Here is a 21,615-nt window from a genome sequence, read left to right as displayed (position 1 = left end):
ACACATAGGCAAGCTTCATGGACTTCGTTTAAACATGAAATAAACGTTAGTAAGACGTACAAATTATTATTTGGTTATACATGGACGAGGTTCATGACAACAGCAAGTCGCGAATGCGAAGCTTTGCTTCATCAATCCCCTCTTTGATGATATTTACTATCATCACAAAATAAATGGAACCAGATGCCAACTTTTCACACCTTATACATCTCTATCTCTTCCAGCAAGCTATCCAGCTTTTCTCTCTCATTTTTGGTAGGGTGAGAATTCTTCACCTTTTTGTATATCTGATTATTCATTTCCTCTAATTCAAGTTCATCCACACTTCGTTTCACTCCTCTCGCATTCACTTGATGCTTTCCGGTGTGCTTGCGACATTTGCAACAGACAAATATGAAGAATAGGATAAGACCTATAATTCCAATTGGCATCAGTATCTTAAACAATAAGCTTCTACCTAAGCTAGCAAACCAATGACCTACATTTGAGAGACCATCTACCAGTCTCTTCCAGGCACTGTCAACCTCGAGTGGTTTGAGTTCCCTTTCCAAATTAGTAATGTTTTTCACGTATCTTTTGAGCTGTACACTTTTGTCCGGAATATAAGTGCAACAATGTTGCGCCTTCAACATCCGGCAGACTCCGCCCTCTTTTGCTAATAAGGTGTCAAGAGCAAGTCTGTTCTGCAAAACCATTGATCTGATCGCAACCATTTCGGTATTGACCAGCAGAAATCCATGAGCTGTGTCAGTAGACAACACATGCACTATAGTGGACAATTTGCAAATTCTGTGAGTGTTCAGAACCACTCCCACTCCAGGTATCAGTGCACTGAAAATACTACCCATTATTTCACCTATGCTTTCTCTTTTACTACGCACTAAGCCATTAGTATTTTCACTGCTTCCAGCAACTTTGTTCACATGGTATATTTTCGGGAAGACAATGCCAAAGTAGCAGCTTCCATACCAGTGATCCGGCAATTTGAAATAAGCCTTGTCCCCACATATATAATAAATTCCAGGAAACACAGGCTCTGACCCATTTTTGAAACCCCAACCTCCAATTACCTTGTAATTATGTTCGCATTCACTGGAACCAATGAAAATGTTATTATAATAGCTAGTCTTCTCGCGGTGAAGACATAGCTTGCCTTTCTTTTCAAAATCCAGCAACAGAGCAGGACCCGCTCCACCATTAGAGGTGCCTTCCATGTTCTCAGCCCATTTTGGCCTTTTCTGTGTTTCGTCATCTGCCTTTCTTTTTATTTTTATTCTCCTTTTCTCTGCCATGTTCAGGAACATCTTTTCCTGCTCACGCAAAGAACAGGTCAAGTTATCTCTGTGTGCGTCACCTAGGTCTATATTACCTATAGTCAGAAAGTATTCGCCCATATAGCGAGTAACGTCACTTTTGGTATGTACAGGATTCAAGTTCCCACGTATAGGAAGTTCAGAAAAGATCACGTCACTGTTTGAGCAATAGTACTGTAACGGTCCTCTTTTGTAAAATAAACTAGCTAAAATTCTACAGGAAATTCCATAGGTCAAGGGCAGGTGATGGTATGTCACGCCTTCAGCTACAGAGGTAGGTAGCTTCATGCAGACATAGCAATCTTCAATTTCCATAGTCTCTACATAGTGTATTAACAGGTTTGCGAAAACGTTTAAATGCGTCTTATTCTTAACTCCATGATAATGTAGTTCTCCCTCATCTGATGCTTCTAAGTCTCGATTTGTTTGTCTAAGTGCTCTCTCATGTCTTGCTACACTCTGTGTTGTCAGCTCCTCACTGTCAGTATTTACAATTTCAGTAGGGACAATATTAGTATTTTTGCTCACCGCAAAAGGAATGAAAACTGTTAGTCCTATCCAGAGTAATATCAGTATAACTATACTACATACACATACCTTGCAGCATGTTTTGCAACGACTGCAACTAGGTCTACCATTCACGTTTGAATCAGACATTTTGGCTCAGAAGAAGTTTCTCGACCCCTCTTTGTGTCTTTACACCAGTAGCTTACTTTGTGCAAATTCACGGTGGCTCGTCTTCTTCTTCAGCAGAGTACTCAGGGACGGGTTCTCCGTCGCTTTCGTCAGTTATATCAAGATCTTCAAATTCTTCTAAAACAAGCGTCCATTCAGGAGACTTGTACTTTTTGTTTTGTCTCTTTATTCGATCACTCCTTCTCTTGGAAGTATCTTCGGGTTGTTCTGCTATGCGAGCACTTCTCCTTTCTTCTGCACGTTTTTCTTCTACTGTTTTTATTCTCAGTCTCAATTTCTTTATGTATCCAGGTTCAATGTGCTTTCTTTTCTTAAGTCTTTTGGTTGGTACCGAGACTTCGTTTTCTTCTCTTGCCCTTTTGTTTTCATTAGTTTGTGGCAATTCTGTTTCAGTTTCTTCCTCTTCTATCTGACTATTTCCAGGACTAGCATCTATTTCTTCTGCCTGGTTACTAATCTGGCCTTGTTCAGGAGAAATTTGTTTTTGTTTTTCAAATGTCTCTGTTTCTGTGTCCTAAACACGTTCTTCTAATCCTATCTGATCCTGTTCAAGCACTTCGATCTCTTGATTTTCTTCTGCTCGAACTATTACGCTATGTCTAGTCTGTCCCTTCCCGACATCAGGAGTCAGTGGAGGAGTATCAATCACTTGTTCTGTATCAACCACTTGTTCTGTATCAATCACTTGTTCTGTATCAATCACTTGTTCTGTATCAATCACTTGTTCTGTCCCTGTCTTACCTTCTCCTTCCTCAGTTTTGATGTGAATCTCAAGATCCTGAGGTTCTTCGCCTGTGCCTTGCTTTTCCTCTCTACTCCACTCTCTACCTTCCCAAAGTCGCTCACTTGTTCGAATGGGGTCTTCAGTGAGATCAATCAATGGTATCCACTCCTCTGGCCATATGCTCGGCAGCTCGTCTTCAGCTACTTCTGGCTCAGCTTCTTGGACCCCTTCAGCAGGCTGGACTCTTGGCAGTTTGTCATCAACTACTCCTGGGCCAACGTCTGCTGATTCTGCAGCTCGTCTGGTACTGGGCTGTACGTCGTCAGCTACTTCTGGTCTGGCTCCTGCAGTGCCCTCTGCTGGACGCCCTTCTTCTTCAGGCTCTCCGTCTGGTAATACCTTCTGGCTGTGGCTGGCGTGTACCCAATGTGGAACCCCTGCACACTTTACTGCTGTGGTTGTTACCAGGATCACCTGACGCTTCTCTCCCCACCTTGGCTCCAGACAGTTCTTCCGAGTATGCTTCTTTATTTTTACCCAGTCTCCGGGAACCAGTTTGTGGAGAGGAGTCGTTGGATTGAGGATGGCGTCTTCTCCGATCTGGCGAGAGATAGAATGCACTTGGTCACCTAATCTCTTGCAGTATTCAAGCACCAAATCATCAGTAATACTCAACAGTTTGCTTCCTGGTACCCATGCTTGTCTCATCACTCTTCCCATCAAGATTTCATGGGGACTTAGGCCTGTCTTGCGGTCAGGAACACTTCGGAGTCCCATCAGGACCAAGGGCAAGGCCTTCACCCAGGTCATACCAGATGCATCACACAGTTTTGCTAGTCTGTTTTTGATAGTTCCATTTACTTGTTCCACTATTCCAGAAGCCTCTGGACGGTAGGCACAGTGAAGCTTTTGTGAGATTCCAAAGGCCTTACAGAGTTTGTCGATCACCTCATTCTGAAAATGTCGGCCTCTATCTGATTCAATAGTGACTGGAACCCCGAACCTAGGTATCAGTTCTTTTAGTAAACACTTGGCTACTGTCATTGCGTCATTTTGGGGAGTAGGGAAAGCTTCCACCCACTTTGAAAATAGGCAGACCATGACAAGGACATATCGTTTCCCTTCACAACGTGGCATGGTGATGAAATCAACCTGTATTCTCACAAAGGGACCCCCTGACCTCCCAATTTTTCCCAGTTCCACCGAAGTTCTTTTGCCAGCGTTCATCCTTTGACATGGCAGGCACCTCTGGCAGAGGGACTCTGCTACTTTCCTGAACTTTTTACTGTACCAAGTCTGTTGGAACACTAGAATCATGGCGTCCCTACCAATGTGTGATCCTTCATGTATCAATCTCGCCATTGTGCTAAGTAAGTGTCTAGGTAACACAGGCATACCAGTTGGGCCCAAGATGACACCATCCACACGTCTTGGTCTACACCCATCTTCCTTCCACTTCTCTCTCTCTTGCCAAGGTGCCGCCTGCTGCCACTCTTTCACTTCATCCCATGTAGGCACTTCTTCAAACACTTGAAGTTGGCAGCTGGTTCCTGGCCCCCCTCGTTTTGGATTTATGATATATCGATCTCTGGCGCACCATTGGGCCACTCGATCAGCAAAATCATTTCCCAGTGATACAGTGTCCATGTCCTTCTTATGAGCGACACACTTTACCACTGCCAGTTCCTTTGGTAACTGGATTGCCTCTAAAAGGTCTTGAACCACTTTCCCATTTCGAATAGGGGTACCTGATGAAGTCAGGAACTCCCTCTGTAGCCACAACTGGCCAAAGTCATGCACAACCCCATAACAGTACTGACTGTCAGTATACACTGTTATGCGTAGGTTTTTCCCAATTTTGCAAGCTTTTATCATAGCTATCAATTCGGCTACTTGTGCAGACTTTACGTCAAATAGATAACCTGCTTCTTCAATTTTGGTTAAGGAGACTACCGCATAGGCAGCACTCAGGCCTCCTTGTTCATGTCTTAGACATGAACCATCCACAAATAATTCCTTGTCATGCACAGGCAATGGTGTTTCTCTAATGTCTGGGCGTGGCTTGGTGTTGAATTCTGTTAAATCAATGCAATCATGCTCATCATCCACCCCACCTTCCATATCCATTGGGTCTGGGAGCAAAGTAGCAGGGTTCAAAATACTGCACCTAACAATGTCTACATTTGCAGCACCCACAAGAATCCTCTCGTATTTAGTCAGCCGACTAGGGGTGAGATACTGAGTCTTCGTTCTGGTCAGTAAAATTACCACTCCATGTGGAACATACACAGTTACAGGATGTCCCATGACAATGGACTCACTCTGCTCTAAACTTGCGCAGGTAGCAGCTACTGCTTTCAGACAACCTGGTAATCCAGCAGCCACTGGATCCAGGGTGGCAGAAAAATATGCCACAGGCCTTCTCGTTGTGCCATGATCTTGTGTCAGGACTGACAACGCGCAATTATCGCGAGTGTCACAGAATAGGGCAAATTCCTTGGAATAGTCTGGCATTCCCAACGCAGGGGCTGTACACAGACAATCTCGCAATTTGGTGAAGGCTGTTAAGCTTTCATCATCCCATTCTACAATTTCTGGTGTTCCTCTCTTGGTCATTTTTATCAAAGGCCTAGCTAGGACTGCAAATCCCAGAATCCACTGCCTGCAGTATCCTATCACTCCCAGGAACATTCTGATCTCTTTCTGAGTACGGGGTAACTGCATCTTTTGAATTATTCTCACTCTTTCTGATGTCACTTTCCTGACACCTTTCTCTATCTGGTGCCCCAGATATTTCACTGATTTTGCACAGAACTGTAATTTGTCAGGGGCCGCTTTATGTCCCTTCTCACTCAGGTGATTCAGTAGGGCAATGGTGTCAATCACACAATCCCTATGACTTTTAGACGCCACCAAGAGGTCGTCTATGTATTGCACTAGGACAGAGTTCCCAGGTAAGACCAAAGTTTCCAAACATTTTTTCAAGATCTGATTAAAGATAGAGGGGCTCTCTGTGTACCCTTGAGGGACCCTGTTCCAGACATACACGTGACCATTGAAGGCAAATGAGAAAAGAAATTTGCTATCTGGATGCAAGGGAATGGAAAAGAATGCATGACACAGGTCTATCACAGTGAACCACTCAGCATCCCAGGGAATCTGATACAGAATCACTGCTGGGTTCGGGACAATAGGGCAGCAGGGGACTACTATCTTGTTGACTTTTCGTAGGTCCTGCACTACTCTGTACTTGCCACTAGGCTTCTTGATACCCATAATCGGTGAGTTACATGGGCTACTCATTACTTCCTGTATGATGTTTCCTTCTAGCAATTTCTGTATTTCCAGAGTGACACCTGCTCTCACTTCTGCATTCATCCTGTAGGGTTTAGTATTGGGGTATACTGCATTGTCCTTGATGGCTATCTGTATGGGGTCCACGTTTTTCATTAACCCTACATCTTTCCCAGTAAAGTCCCATACCTCTGGCTTCACTGCTTCTTGGAGTTCTTTGGGCAAATCCTGCATGGTCATTCGTTTAATTTCTGAGTCAGGTCTAATTAACATTAATTTATAAATGCCGTCTTCATCTGGGGTCTGAATTTCAACACCCTTTGGTGTGCAAAAGATGGTACAGTTCATTTTGCACAGCAAATCACGTCCCAGTAAGTTCACTGGACTGGTGTCGCAAACGACAAATCTATGCATTTCCTTAAAGTTTCCAATTGAGATCTCCATGGGCTTGGTAACAGGAGTACTAATCAATTGATTAGATACACCTACTACTTGGATGGCTTCTCCCGAGAGGGGTAGGTTTGGAACGTCCACTGTTCTTACAGTAGAACGGGTAGCACCAGTGTCCAACAGAAAAGTGACATCATTTCCGTCAACCTTTCCTTCAATGTATGGTCCGGACTGGTCTACCGGCAAGGAGGCGCCAAGTACGCACTCCTCGTCCTCCCCTCTCAGGCCCCGTCAGTACTGGTCATCACAAAGGAAGGTATCGTTCAACAAATACTGCGAAGTTGCTGCATTTCTGTTCTCATTGCTTTCCCAGACTTCTATCTCATCACCCTCTGTGACTTTTCCCCTATGTGCTTGCTTTGGAGCTCGGGGCACCTGAATCGTTTTTACCTGTGGTTGAGTCTTTCTTGGTCTTTCTTTCTGCGTCTGTGGAGTTAAATCAGGTGTTTTGGGGTTATCGTCAGGCAAATAAGGACACTCGTTTCGCCAGTGTCCAATTTCTCCGCACTGGTGACAGGGAAATTTCTTCATAGCCTCTTCTCTGCTCATTGTGGGCCGGGGCTTACCTCCTCCCCCACCCCCAGGACCTTGGTTCTGAGTGTTCTTGGCCATATTACTCAACTGTTTTTCCTGCTGTTCTGCGAGCTTCACTTGAGCCCACATGACCTTCTCTTTGAGAGCCTTTTTCTTTTCTGCCATTTCGTCCTCGCATTACTTTGCGTACCGCAGGACCTCGTCTACCTTTTTGGAGTGCCAACAAATTTTGTTATCTTTTATCCACTGACAAATTTCGGGTCTTAAACCGTTTACAAACCTGTAAATGAAATGCGTCATATCCTTCATCTCGATGTTATCTATACCACTGTATGTTTTAAACACCTGCAACAGCCTTTCATAATAGGAGTGCACTGTCTCGTCTCTCTCCTGCGTGGTTCTATCTATCCTGGTCCAATCAGTTTCCTTTGCGGGCACCTTATTTTTCAAATGCAGAATTACCTGTTCATATTTTTTCATCACTTCAATCGACGGCTCCCCTGTGTTAGAGTCCCTCGGGTACTCCTCACTAGGCCAGCCTATGGCTATTTTACACTCGGTCCATAGATCTACCGGGACCACGATATCGAAAAATCCATCCAGGTCTTTCCACAGGCATTTTTGCACCTTTACGAACCTTTCCACCTGCCGGTACCAGTCAACTGGCTTTTCGCGCAATTTCGGGAAATCGTTAGTAAAGGACACAATATCCTGTCTGGACCATGGAACGTGCACATACCTCCCACCTGGTACTTCACGCATGGGGCATAACTGTTCAGGCTTGTCTACTTCTCTCAAAAGGAACTCAGGAGTTGCTTGTCTGGATCGAGCCTCATCTTTCTTTCGTGCCCACCTGCTTTTCCATTTTTCCACGTCTCCCCATTTTTGCAAAATTGCTAGCAGCTCTTTAATCTGCAACTTTTTCCCTGACACATTCAAGTTCTCTATATCTTTCTCTGAGAATTCAGCTCTGTAAGGTTTTTGCAAGGGCTTGGATCTTGAAATATCTACCCCCATACTAGCTGCAGTGTCTGTCAACTTTTCGTGGAGCACCCTGGTACTTCTGGTAAGGCTCTTACACATAAACAGCAACTCTTCTTCAGAGTAGGTATTTAATCTGTCCAATCCCACATTTCCTGCCATTAATTCTTCGATTTCTACCCTCAGTTTGTAGAGGTCTAAAGGTTTCGTTTGCGGAGTCTGTTTTTCTAATTCACGACTCCAATTTTCAATTTCTTCCGGAGTTACCAGAGAGACACTCCTAGTACCTGACGTTGATTCTAATTTAATTTCTTTCGCATTAAAAGGATTATGCCTCTTCTGCACTCCCTTCCCGGTCTGTTTGTTTGGCAGGTCCAAAAACACAACTTCGGACTCGCACTCACTGGACTGATCGTCTATCAGTAGGGGTTCCTGCCTTGGTGGGGCCATGATTGGGTTCATAACTGGAGGGTTTGAACTTCCCTGATTATTCCCATACAATGGAACCACTGGTCCAATTGTTACCGGAATAGTCAAAGCCTCAGGACTGGTATTTAACTGGGAGATTTTCTGAATTATTTCTGTTCTCTGTCTAGCTAGGGCCTCTTGCTCCCTTTCATCTAGTACTCTTCCTAATGTCCGGTCAGGTATCATCTGTGGGGTCAGGTGAGGGGTAAGACTCGGGGCAGTAGGATGCGTTTCACTTGGTCCTCCACCATAATTTGGTTTTGGGAACAAAGTTCCTGTGCCAAATGACCTGCGCTCTTCCCCATAGGGAGGCTGTAAAAAGGGCATTCCTGAACTTAATGGTTTCTCTTCGTTTTCATAAAGAGGTCCGGGGAAAAAGGCTCTTTCACGGGAATATTTTTCCTCCGGGCTCACGGGCACTCTAGGATATATATCTCGTACCTCCGCGGGTCCGAGATTCTCAAAATAGGGCAGTACCTGACCACCTCCCCCCCTACTTAGGGATCTGTCCTCTTCCTTAATAGATGGACGCTGGGGATTTCCTCCTGTACTGGAAAGTCGGGCTCCCTCATTATAAGGGGGCGGACTTCTCGTAAAGATGTCATCTAATAATTCATCGTCTGACTCCCCAAGAGCTCCCCAATGCTTGCACTTTTCTGTCTTTTTCTCTTCCCCTGAAGGGGTACATGCTGGCATCATGGGAAACAGACCCTCAACAATCATGCTCTGTCTCCACTGTTTCATCTTTTTATCCCTGGTCTCTTGTTTCAGCCTTGGGTACCACTTGGTCAGACCTTTGTCCATTCGGGGTTTCTCTCTTTCAAAAGCCTCAATCTCCCATTCCTCCAATGCCTCATACTGCGTGAGTCTCGGTCTGGGATGCAATTCATTCATTCGGGTTCTCAAATTAAATAAAATCCTGCCATTGAAAGTACCGTCTAACGGAAAAGCCAATATTCCGTCATCTTTTGTGTACTTTACCCAGTTTTCCAACCACACACAGGTATTGTACCCTCGGTCAAACATCATGAACGAGGCGGGAGTATTGGGTGGTGGAACAATCACGCCCTCTCTGGACTTAATCGGTTTGTCCGTTTTGAAGTAATTCTTTACCCTATTTACAAGGGACATTTTTCTCTTAGTTCCGTACATAATATCGTATCTATTGGCTTTCCACTGATCCCTTTCAAACCCTTGGCTTCTTGGATCGGGTCTAGTCTCTGGACAATACGAGTGCCACATACGATTTCTACGCTTAACTTTGTTTACAAAGTTACCTCCAATCAGAACGCGTCTTGCAATTCCGCGCGACCAATGGGTGCACGCGTTCAAAATAGTTTCGACCAATGGGTGCGCGGCCCCTTCGTGAGACTGTTCTCACTCTTCGGCGCTTCACCCCTCCTTTACAATTCCAGCCCCGCTACCCGCCCGCTGTTACCAATCCCAGCGCGGCACGGAGTGACGTCAGAGACGCTTCGCGGCTGACTCCCTCCCTTCACAAGGTAACGGAAACTTTCTTTCTTTCTAAAGTGCTAGTGCTTGGTTATTTTACAACGAATACACATTCGCCACAGTGCTCAAGTGTCTAGACAGAGAAAGAGTTATTTTACTGCAAGTAAACTACTTCCATTTACTTTTCACATGCTGCGGGTAAATCTCTTCCGCCTACCCTTCACTCTAGCATCGGTGAACCTGTTATTCCCCTAAACTCATCCACTTCTCCGGGATATATCTGAGTCTAAGGTTTCCCAGCGGACCTCTCTGCTTTCACCCAAGCTCCGATGAACCTGCTACTCTTCCGATGTGACCCTTACTAGGTTACGCCACTATGGGAATTTTGCCAATGAACCTCGTTACTGACATTTATTCACACATGTATTCAGAAAAACCCTAGTTAGTGCTTCCCGGTTGTACCTAACCTGCACCTAACTTTCCTTAAGCCTGCGACCTCAAGGCAATGGATTCTATTCACCACTTGCCTTTTCAATTCCCCGGGGAGTTCGGACAACACTGAACGAGACGGTTTACAAATGCATGGATTAATACATATAACAATATAAGAACAAGAATGACAATGATAAAACAATTCATGAATTTCAAAGCAGCGTATTCACAAGAGAATGATCAGGTCCCTCGGAACGGCCGCTCTTATAGCAGCATTAATATACTAGCAGCTACCGACTTAACTAGTCTAACTAATCCTGCCTAACCTTTAACTAGTCCCTAACCATCCTCTGCTAGCCAGAAAAACTGATAGAGCGCGCGAGGTCACCCAACCAATAATTTCGCCGCTTCCGGCTTCGGGCCCATATATTTCAATTCACCATATATATTGACCGGGTGACTTCACGGGCTGCTACCAATTTGTGTGAATTCCCTACTGTAATTACTCAGTGTACCCGACTTACCATCCACCGACACGGGTACCTATGACCATAACGGATCAGGGAGCTAGCTGTAAAAGGAAAGGCAGCAAAATACAAACTCAAAATGACATTCAATACCTTTGTAAAATGACCACGGACAACTGGAAGTTTTAAAGTCTTTATCTAAAGTTCGTTCTCGGTAAGCATTAGATTTACAAGAATAAGGCAATCCATAATCAAGATAACGAAAAGTACATAACTATAGAGAAATAAAGTCAGGGTAATCATGGAAATGCTAATATGGGATGCAACAGGAAACGCTATGCATTTAGGGCAAAAGTTCTTTGAACAGTTTAAGAAAAGCCGTTCTAGACCATATCAGGAAATGACAAACTGCAATGCAAAATATGATTTCTAATAGATAGGGCAACATGGGAACACATTATGAAAATGCAAATGACTTTATGATTCAATAGTTTGCGGCAAAGCATGGAAAAATCCACATGTGCAAAGGTGTGTCTTTATTGAAGCAAAAGACAGAAAAATAGAAAGGTGCAAGTTCAAAGAATTTAGAGCAATATTTACCTAGACTGGTGTGAAAACCAAACCCTGGCCACGGGTCAGTTAAGGACAGGAAACCCTCAAGGAAGGATACCCCTCAATGGACAGCAGGTGCAGAATGGACACCCAAGACAGGACAGGGAACCCTCAGATTAGGAATCAGGACAGGACCTCAGGACAGGACAGGAAACCCTCAGGACAGGACCGGCACCCGCAGTTCGGAAGCAACGCCTGCGCTCCACCCTCTCTGCAGCTATCGATCAAGACCCCGATTGGGTCAGCGAACTCCCAGCAAAGTGCTTCGCCAGCACTTTAAGGTTCAGTAGAACCTTAGTCTATGGTCAATTTCGGACAGAGTGCTCCGCAGTTAGTAAGACGTACAAATTATTATTTGGTTATACATGGACGAGGTTCATGACAACAGCAAGTCGCGAATGCGACGCTTTGCTTCATCAGTACCAATCTGATTTATATGCTGACATGTCCTTGCTCCACACGATATGTGGGTATGACGACCCGCAAAGTCCGCACCAGGATGTTGGAACACAAGAGTTCTTTTCGTTGTAAGAAAAACAACACTAAACTTACGAGACATTTCCTGGAGCGTGCACATCTAGAAACGGACTTCCAATGGACTGTCCTGGAGAAGCCATATATACCCAATCACATAAGTGATGTGTCGGGTTACCTTTTTAGAAAAGAGCAAAAATGGATTTATAAACTTCGGACGGATACAGGAGGATTAAATGATGATATTCCTTGGACCTCCCTGTAGCCTTGGCACTAGTGAGCAATAACTGGGATATACTGACTGTAATAGGGTGTGTCTATATAAACATGTTGTACATATTGATTCATGCCTGAATTACTTTGCTCACACTCTTCTCATAATATCACAAATAGGTTTGATTATGGGAGTTTTCTGATATACACTGGAGGGTGACATATAGCTATGCACAATCATTAGGATGGTTCCCACATTGTAAGATTTTGGAGCATCTGCATAGTTATGCCCATCGAATATACTCTGAGGCCTCTCATGGCATACTACTTGGAGCACTTGCGTTCTCAAAAACAACATTGGAATATCACGGACCAATAGGTTGCAGTCATCGCACTACAAAGATGTCCGAAATGACATCATTGGGCAGCTGTCATTGCCCAATGACTGGTACTTTTTTCAAAAACAACACATGGTCAATCGTGATTCTATGATATACAGGTTGGAGCCTTCAGAACTACAAAGATGGCCGATATGATGTCATCGGGTAGTTCTGAGCGCATCTTCCCTCGTGATTTCGAGCGCTAAGTAGTGCGCTCTTGTTCCTAAGAAAACAAGCTCAACTAGGCTTACTTTGTAGAAAAATAGGCAGTGACTCACAACACTGGGGGCATTCTAACATCATATGCACGTGAGGAATAATCATGGTCTAATAATTACCAGATTATAGTGTTAGGAACTACAAAGATGGCCGATATGACATCATATGGTAGTTCTGAGCACTTCCTCTCGCGAGATCTCGCGAGATTTCGAGCGTAAAGTAGTGCCCTTAGTTTTCTTATGAAAATAAAGACCAATAAGGCTTACTTTACAATAAATGTCTGATAATAGTGTCCTTGCCACTAATATATACCAATTGAAGGGACACATGATAAGATTGCCACTATCTAGTATACATCTTAAAGGTGGAGGGATACTTCACTAACAAACCCTCACTAGACTACTTATACTAGCATCTCCTACAGATCGGTGCCTCCCCCAAGTCTCAGATGGGAGCTTGAGGTACCGACGGAAAGGTGAGCAGCTACCACAGAATACTTTTAGCTATACTATGTTGTAAACTTTAGCAAATCACAGGTTTTGAAGATCAGTATGTTGTAAAATTCCTGAATAAGCATACAAAGGAGTTTTAATCTTCCTTAAAGTTTGGTGTCTTAGTCTTAGTCGAGTTTCTGGGTCATTTTGAGGCTTAGTACACTGAGTTTGGGGTGTTTATCTACCTCACATGTTTTGCCTCTAGATATAGGGCATTTGGTTATAGGAATGATTATAGGCAGGGTGTAAAGCGAAAACATTTCTTTACAGTACTTTGCCACATTCTTTTGCTTTCCCTATATCTTTGTAGTGCTGGCCTCTTAGTACCTGAGCAGTGTCCAGGTGAGGTGAGGTCTATTGCCCTACCACAAAGGGTAAGCATAAAAATTAATTTTCTGACACACATTATTGGTTGGCTTGGTGACACACTATGCACATGAGACTGATGCATCGAATACAGTACTAATGATATAACGTTTTCCTTCACAGAATTCACAGTAACCATTGTGAATCGGAGGGTTAATGTCCATGGTTGTTACAGGTTGTACCGTTTCTAACCAGTTTTACTACAATTTGTTTTGGTGATGGTGGTGAATTCTATATTTCACTATTAGGAGTGCAACTATTATACGAGCAGAGGCCCTGACGAATGCCAAGGGATTAAATACCCGTTAGGCAGAAACATGTTGGCCCTTATGTAGACAGATAATTGTCACTGTCTTCTCTTGCACTGTTCTATTTTTTTAATTAGGAGGCGTGTCCAGTCCGCAGAATAAAGTATTTAGAAGGAGGACATTCCATCCTATTTTAAATCACTTTCTTGTTCGTTGCACTATTTCTTCTTACTTTACCATCAAAAGATCAGTCATCATGGACGGTTTGTGTATTTGGTGGACCAAATCCTGATACAACAATAAGGTGCGGAGCTGAGTGTCCCACTGATCAGGGGACCAGCCTCATTTGCACATGGGTTTGGCCAAATGATAGGACTGATCATTGAGTCTAATTTGATGGAAACCCTTTACAATCTGTTGTGGATTAATCAGCCATTTTACGAATAATCGATGATGTACCGGTCTCCTCTATGCATGTAGTGTTAGCCTTTTTTCCTTCTTTATCCTTATTAATACGTTATGTGTGTGCGATAAAGATATTTTGAGATCTTGTTGACTCAGTATCGACAGTGTAGCCTCTCAATTTGGCTGTTAGACCCCCTGTGTTTCGTGTGTTATACATTCAGTTGGTGCTGGGGATAAAATCAGGTGTGGGTCTTTAAAATATATATCCCTTGGACCCTATTTTAAATGGTTTTGTTTAATCAGCATGTAGATCTGTCCTGTGACTGTACCCGATGGAGCCAGCAAGGGGCACAGCTCAGTATGAAGAACTTTACTTTATTAACCTGTGACTGGAAGGAGAGAGCAGCAAATGTCACCGCCTGTGCGGATCAGACGTCCAATCAGGAGGCTGCTTGCTGGCCACCTGTCATTGAGGACCAGAAACACATAAAACTCTGACTTGTGTTAAGTCTGCATTAGTGCAGAGGGGCGTGGCCAACACCATGGCGTGTTAGGACGTGTGGTTCCAGAGCTCCCGGCGAGCTGCTTTAATATCCGACATTCCTGCTATACACAATTACACCAAAATAACAGGGGCAGAGCGAGACCATAGCGGTGACCAGCGGAGGCGAGCACGGAGCTATATACCCGCTGGAATCGCCCACTTTGCCGACTTCTTGTTGCCGCTTTCCGCGCCCGGCCGGAGGCAAGATGGCGGCCGCGGCACTCGGACTTAGCCGGAGGTGCTGACACCCGACCTCTGGATCCGGCTACGAACTCGGACAGCGGTGTCGGAGTGCACGGCTCCTCTTGTGGTGACCGACCGCGCCTGGATACCCCGGTCCCTGGGGTAGTAATCGGCGGAAGCAATCGGACCTTTACCAGGAGGGCGGCGGACCTGCCCGCGCCGAGATAGGGAGTAAGCCGAGGCGTCGAGCCATCCCCCGGGGGGCCCGCAAGGTAGGAGGCGGAGAGGCAGGTGGCATCGGCCTCACCAAGAGGGGGCCTGAGAGGGAACCGCCGAGGGAATAATCGCGGAACCGCGACGGGATCAATACTTTACCAAGATGGCGGCCGGAGCCGCGCACCGGTACTGAGGAACCCCCTGATCTGGCCTTGAATGCCTCGGAGGCCCCGACGTGAAGGCGAAACTTAGAGACTTAAAGATCTCATACATGCTCCTTTTTCCTGCGAAACTCAAGGTGCTCTACAAGGAGCAGTCGCTCTTCTTCACCCATCCGGAGGATGCTTGGCAGTGGCTGGAGGAGTGCCCGATCCTCAACAGCAGAGAGACCGTCGGAAGAGACATGCTCGACAGGTCTTTGCGGAATGGTCCCCAATGGGAACAGCCGAAGGCACAGAGGATGAAGTACAGGAGGCCGAAGAGGCAACCGCCGACAACACCCTATCGGGGACGTGGTTCGGGAACCACACGGACAGGCCGATCGGCCTCCCCGAGAGGGGCTGCAGAATCGGGCTCGAGATTCTCCTGTATACGAAGCACGGCTCGCTCGGAGGGGGATGACGAGGACGAAATTGAAAGCCGCACTTCAGGAGGGGAGGGAGGAGAGGAGGAGGGCCAATCTGTCCATTTGCTGGTTGATGCGATCCGAGTCTTGGAGCAGGACCTATCTGGACAGCACAGCGCGCCCGAATCAGAGACTCAGGACTCCAAATCATGAATAATGGTGGACTGTGTTCTTGAATATGCAGCTCGATGATGGGAAGCACGCAAGTTGACACTCCCTTTTTTGTTAATCTCGTTTACTGTTTGCATCAGTTTGTGTTTCTGTTCTCTCTCCTTGACAGGTAGTGGAGGGGGGAATTAGGAGAACCTGAAGGGAGGGATGTACGGGAGGGCGACAGGCCTTCTCCTATGGACAGTCCTGTCTTGTGATGGGAGGGGACTGGAAGGGGAGGGAGGCGGGGTGGGGGGGGAAGAGGGGGGTCTGCTTTTGTTCATCCAGGTTCGGGAACGGATGGGGTGAGTCGGGGGGGGGACTACAGTTGTGAGAATGCAGCAGGGAACTTTGAACCTCCACACCACATATGTGTGCCAGAGACTACTCACATACACCTACCACATCTTTGAATGGCAAATACCCTAGGCACTCCACCTTGGGGAGATAGGGAAATGAGCATCCTGACGTGGAACGTCAACGGGTTAGGCTCCAGAGTTAAGAGAGGTCTAGTGAGCGAAGGGTAGACCCGGATGTTACCTTCCTACAAGAAACACACCTCAGTGGTACACAGTGTTCCTTCATCGCTAGGGGCCGACATAGAGTTCTGGCTCATGCGGGCTACACGTCAGACTCCAGAGGGGTAGCGGTCATCATTAAAAAGTCCACACCATTCTGCACCACACGCACCTGGATAGATCCACAAGGGACATACGCTGGGGTACAGGGTACCTGGAATAGACGCACTTACACGCTAATTTTGGTTTATGCGCCGCCCAAATTACAGACCCGTACGCTTACAGCGCTTGCGAACATTCTTTTAGACACAGCGGACAATATACAAGTGGTGGGAGGTGATTTCAATGACGTTATGAATATAGAACAAGACCGCTCCGGGACCGCAGGGACAGGAGGGCACCAAACCACACTGTTCAGTCAGATGTCCACTATAGGACTCATGGATATCTGGAGATGGTTACACCCGACACAGCAAGCCTACTCATATTATTCTGGGGCCCATAGGGTGTTCTCGCGATTGGACTATGTTTTCATGTCCTGACAGTACTTGAGTGTGGAGGATACAGCAGAATATAAGGCCAGAGGCATATCGGACCATTCGCCATTGTTTGTACGGGTGGGACACAACCAGGGCAGGGGCACAGGCTCCTGGCGCTTAGCGGCCTGGGATCTCCAGAACGTAGACATACTGAGAGGCATTTGAGCGGACATTAAGGTCTATATTGCAGAAAATGAGGGAACGGTGGAATCGAGTGTCACCCTCTGGGAAGCCCTAAAGCCGGTGTTACGGGATAGGATACAAGGCAGACTGGGAGAGGAAAGACGCAAACTCCAGGCTGCGGTGGCTGCCCTGGAACAGACTATCTTGAGATGGGAGAGGGAGTACCAGACGCGCAACAGCGGCGAGACTCTTAGGAGGCTACTTGATGAACAGCGACAATACAGAGAATTGGTAACTAATGAGGCGAAGACCCAATCCCTCGCCACCCTGCACCGTCTATACGACGTGGGCGACAAGTCAGGCAAACTTTTAGCGTGGCTCAGTAAAAAGGAGCGGGCGTCTAGATGGGTGGATAGTATCTCTAATACAGACGGGACTAGTGTTAACACCGACACTGAGATAGCTGAAGCCTTTGCTTCGCACTATAAAAATTTGTATGCAGCTCGGGATCTTGTAACTTGTGAGGAAGCACTACACTACATGGAACAGACTGACCTACCGGTGCTGCCTCCCGAGGCCCTGGTGGACTTAGAGGCAGACATTATGACTGATGACATTGCGGAAGCCATTGCTAAGCTGAGACCGGGCAAAACCCCGGGCCCGAATGGTTTTCCGGCTGAGTTCTTCAAGCGCTCGGCGGACCTCTTGACACGCCATCTTAAAGGCCTCTTTACTGGTGCCTACCAGGGAGGGGAACTCCCTCCAGATCTTGCTAGTGCGACGATTGTACCAATCTACAAGGAGGGCAAGCCGCGAGATAATTGTGCCTCCTACCGCCCCATCTCACTACTTAATACGGAAGTAAAGCTGTTGGCAACCATCTTGGCGGTTCGCTTAAGAGGGGTTATTCCGGGCCTTATACACCTAGATCAATCGGGTTTTTTACCAGATAGGGCTACTAAATTGAACCTTAGAAGAACCCATAACTGGCTGCAGGAAGTGCGTGGGCGGAGCGAACCTCACTGGTTCCTCTCCTTAGACGCCGAGAAAGCGCTTGACGCAGTACACTGGCCATTTCTCTATGCAGTACTTCATAAGTTTAGTTTTGGACCAAACTTTATAAAGTGGGTCCAGCTTCTCTACACTTCCCAGAGAGGTACCCGACAAGGGTGTCCCCTGTCTCCCCTCCTCTTTACACTCACTATTGAGGTACTCGCCGCCAGGATCCGGCAAAACAAGGACATCTCTGGTTTTACAAGCAATGACACAAATCCGACACAAGAAAAGATCTCATTATATGCAGACGATGTCTTGCTGTATATAACTAAACCGGAGACCACCATCCCGGAGTTATTCCGGGAATTAGAGCAATATGGCGGGCAGGCGGGATACCAAATAAATTGGCACAAGTCTATTCTCTATGACCCTGGGGACGGGACAGGTGGGGGAGGCTACCGGAGAGACTACAGACGACTACCGAAGGCTTCCAATACCTCGGGATCTATATAACACTGAGTGAGACCCTCTCGTTCCAAAGAAACCTGGAATGGATCATATTGAACGCGGGGACGGATATGGACCGCTGGAGACAGCTCCCACTCACGCTACTAGGCCGAGCGGCCATGTACAAAATGGTCACTCTACCCAAATTCCTCTATGCCTTACAAAACGAATATTACCTACTATCAACTGCGATCTTCGTGAAGATCCATGCTGACCTGCGATCCTTTCTTTGGCTAGGCAAACATGCTACGGTGGCCTTGTCTATGCTCCAGAGGCATCAATATAGTGGGGGGATCTCGCTCCCCAACCTGGAGGCCTACTACTGGGCGGAACATTTGGCACCAATTAATGACTGGCTCCATGCCCCGGCGGACCACCCGACGTATGCCCTGGAGAGAGTTAAAATGTCATTCCAAAACCTATTGTGTTATCTCTATGGAAGTGCTAGCAGGGCACTGCTCCTCCCGGCAACGTCTCTCGCACTCACTGCATGGACTAAAGCCACAAGACGCATGGGTTGGAAAAAGAAGCTCACACGGCAGACACCATTGTGGCACTGCCAGTGGTTGACAGAACTCAACAAGCTACGAGGTTTCCAAAGGTGGGACGATATCGGCATCTCCACTATAGGAGATGTGATGGTCAAAGGGGAGCTGAAATCTTTTCAAGTACTTAAAACAGAGTTCGGCTTACATAATACACAGCAGTTCAAATACATCCAATTAAGGCGCGCATGGCGAGTCCAAAACGTCACACTCACTGATATCCCAGAATATGCGCCATTGGAGGGGCGGCTCCTCCAAGAGCAGATAACGAGTAAGGCGGTCTCCTTAACCTATAAAACCCTAACTAATAATATGCTAGGGGACTTGGCAAAACTCAGAGGTACATGGGAGGCAGAGGTGGGAGACATGGAAGACCTAGACTGGGAGATAGTGTTGATGCATCCCCGGGAGGTGGCAATCAAATCAAGACTGCGACTCATCCAATTCAATGTGCTCCATAGAACCTACTATGATAGAGTACGCCTTTGTAAAATGGGAAAATTAGAAGACTCACGGTGTCTTAGATGCCACCAATGTGAAGGGGACTTCTATCATACTATTTGGGCATGCGACACAATACAAACGTACTGGACACAGGTATTCAAGGAACTTGAGGAGGTCTTGGGGGTTCCGATCCAACAGGAGCCCAAGCTGGCATTGCTAGGCATGACCAATGAGGTAGACCTGGCTCGCCCACTCTTTACATTCCTAGTTCTCGCACTGGTTGAGGCAAAAAGGGACATCGCAAAATACTGGGGGGCGCCGGAACCTCCAGGACTGGAAGAATGGAGGAGGGGGCTGGATCTCTATATGGCAGCTGAGAGAGTTACTTATAAGGCAAGGGGGTGTCCCCAAAAATTCCGGAGAGTTTGGTCCAAATGGCGCCACTATCACGGGTTGGATGGGGGGCTGTGAGGGGAGCGTATGTTAAATATAGGCCAACACACAGAGACTAATTTACACTGCTACCAAGGATGAGATGAGACAAGATGGACTCGAGGGGTGCCATGAGGCACCGGACATTTGAGGCTTCGAATTGTGAGAGAATCTACTGGCTGTGAGGGGGGTGGGAGGGGGGAATTGGAAGTGTAAATGCTGCTATTTTCGTGACTGTATTGTTTAAGTTACTTTCTTTTGCGTATTGTTTGGTTGGTTTATTGGGGGGAGGGAGGGGGTAAACAAGAAAAAGCAGATACTCGAAACGTTCATTAGATGATCACACTTGTTTATGTGCTTGAATTTCCAGCGCCCTAACGATATTTGCCACCCGACCTTCGGGGTGTGGGCTAAGTGGCCGTGTGTTGCTCTACTGACTGTGCGGTGCACTATTACCGGTGAATAGCTGGAATACTGATTGTTTACTGATATTTCTCTGTATGTCTGCAATAAAAAAAAAATCTGCATTAGTGCCTCTTGGCACTAGACACATATACATGTGCATATACACATAAATATACACATACGTGTACATATACACATACATAGACATACAAATATATACAGGTAGATGTACATTATACATACATAAACATACACAAATACATGTATGTGTACATGTACATATACATACATATATACCTATATATATATATATATATATATATATATATATAAAAAATATATATATATATATATATATATATATATATATATATATATATATATATATATATATATATATATATATATATATAAAAAAAGAGGAAAGAGTTGCCCCTAGGTGGGATGCACTTACAGGATGGAAATTAAGCCAAAGCAAGCCGTGAACAAAGTCCTTTTCGGTTTTCCTGCCAGACGCGTTTCGGGCCAACGCCCTCTTCAGTGGCAGACCATGTGACATGAATCCCCACAATAATAGTGCTCAGGTGTACCGCCTGAAGCAATGTTTTCTGGGACTGGTGGTTTAGTAAAACCCAAGTAGGTCGCCGCCGCTACTCACATTAAAAAAAAAGTTTTTAAAAGGATTGCCGATGTTCCCGCAAGCACCCCGCAAATAAAGGGCACCTCCTGTTCCACAGTTAGCTGCCCAAATAAGGTAGCTGTGGACCCACAATTTTTTCGCGATAGTGCAATCCCGTGACCGGGCTGGATGCTATCAAAAAGAAGAAAGATTTGCCCCTAGGTGGGATGCACTTAAAGGTAGGCAATTATGCCAAAGCAAGGGCACGAGCCGTGAACAAAGTCCTTTTCGGTTTTCCTGCCAGACGCGTTTCGGGCCAACGCCCTCTTCAGAGGCACACCATGTGACATGACGGCATGCGGCAAACACCAGTAAATCCCCACAATAATTGTGCTCAGGTGTACCACCTGAAACAATGCTTTCTGGGACTGGTGGTTTAGTAAAACCCAAGTGGGTCGCCGCCGCCACTCACATTCCCCAAAAAGTTTTTAAAAGGATTGCCGATGTTCCGGCAAGCACCCCGCAAATAAAGGGCACCTCCGGTTCC

This window comes from Lissotriton helveticus, chromosome 4_1 (genome assembly GCF_964261635.1).
Source record: "Lissotriton helveticus chromosome 4_1, aLisHel1.1, whole genome shotgun sequence".
Classification (NCBI taxonomy): domain Eukaryota; kingdom Metazoa; phylum Chordata; class Amphibia; order Caudata; family Salamandridae; genus Lissotriton; species Lissotriton helveticus.
This window is presented reverse-complemented; position numbering follows the sequence as displayed.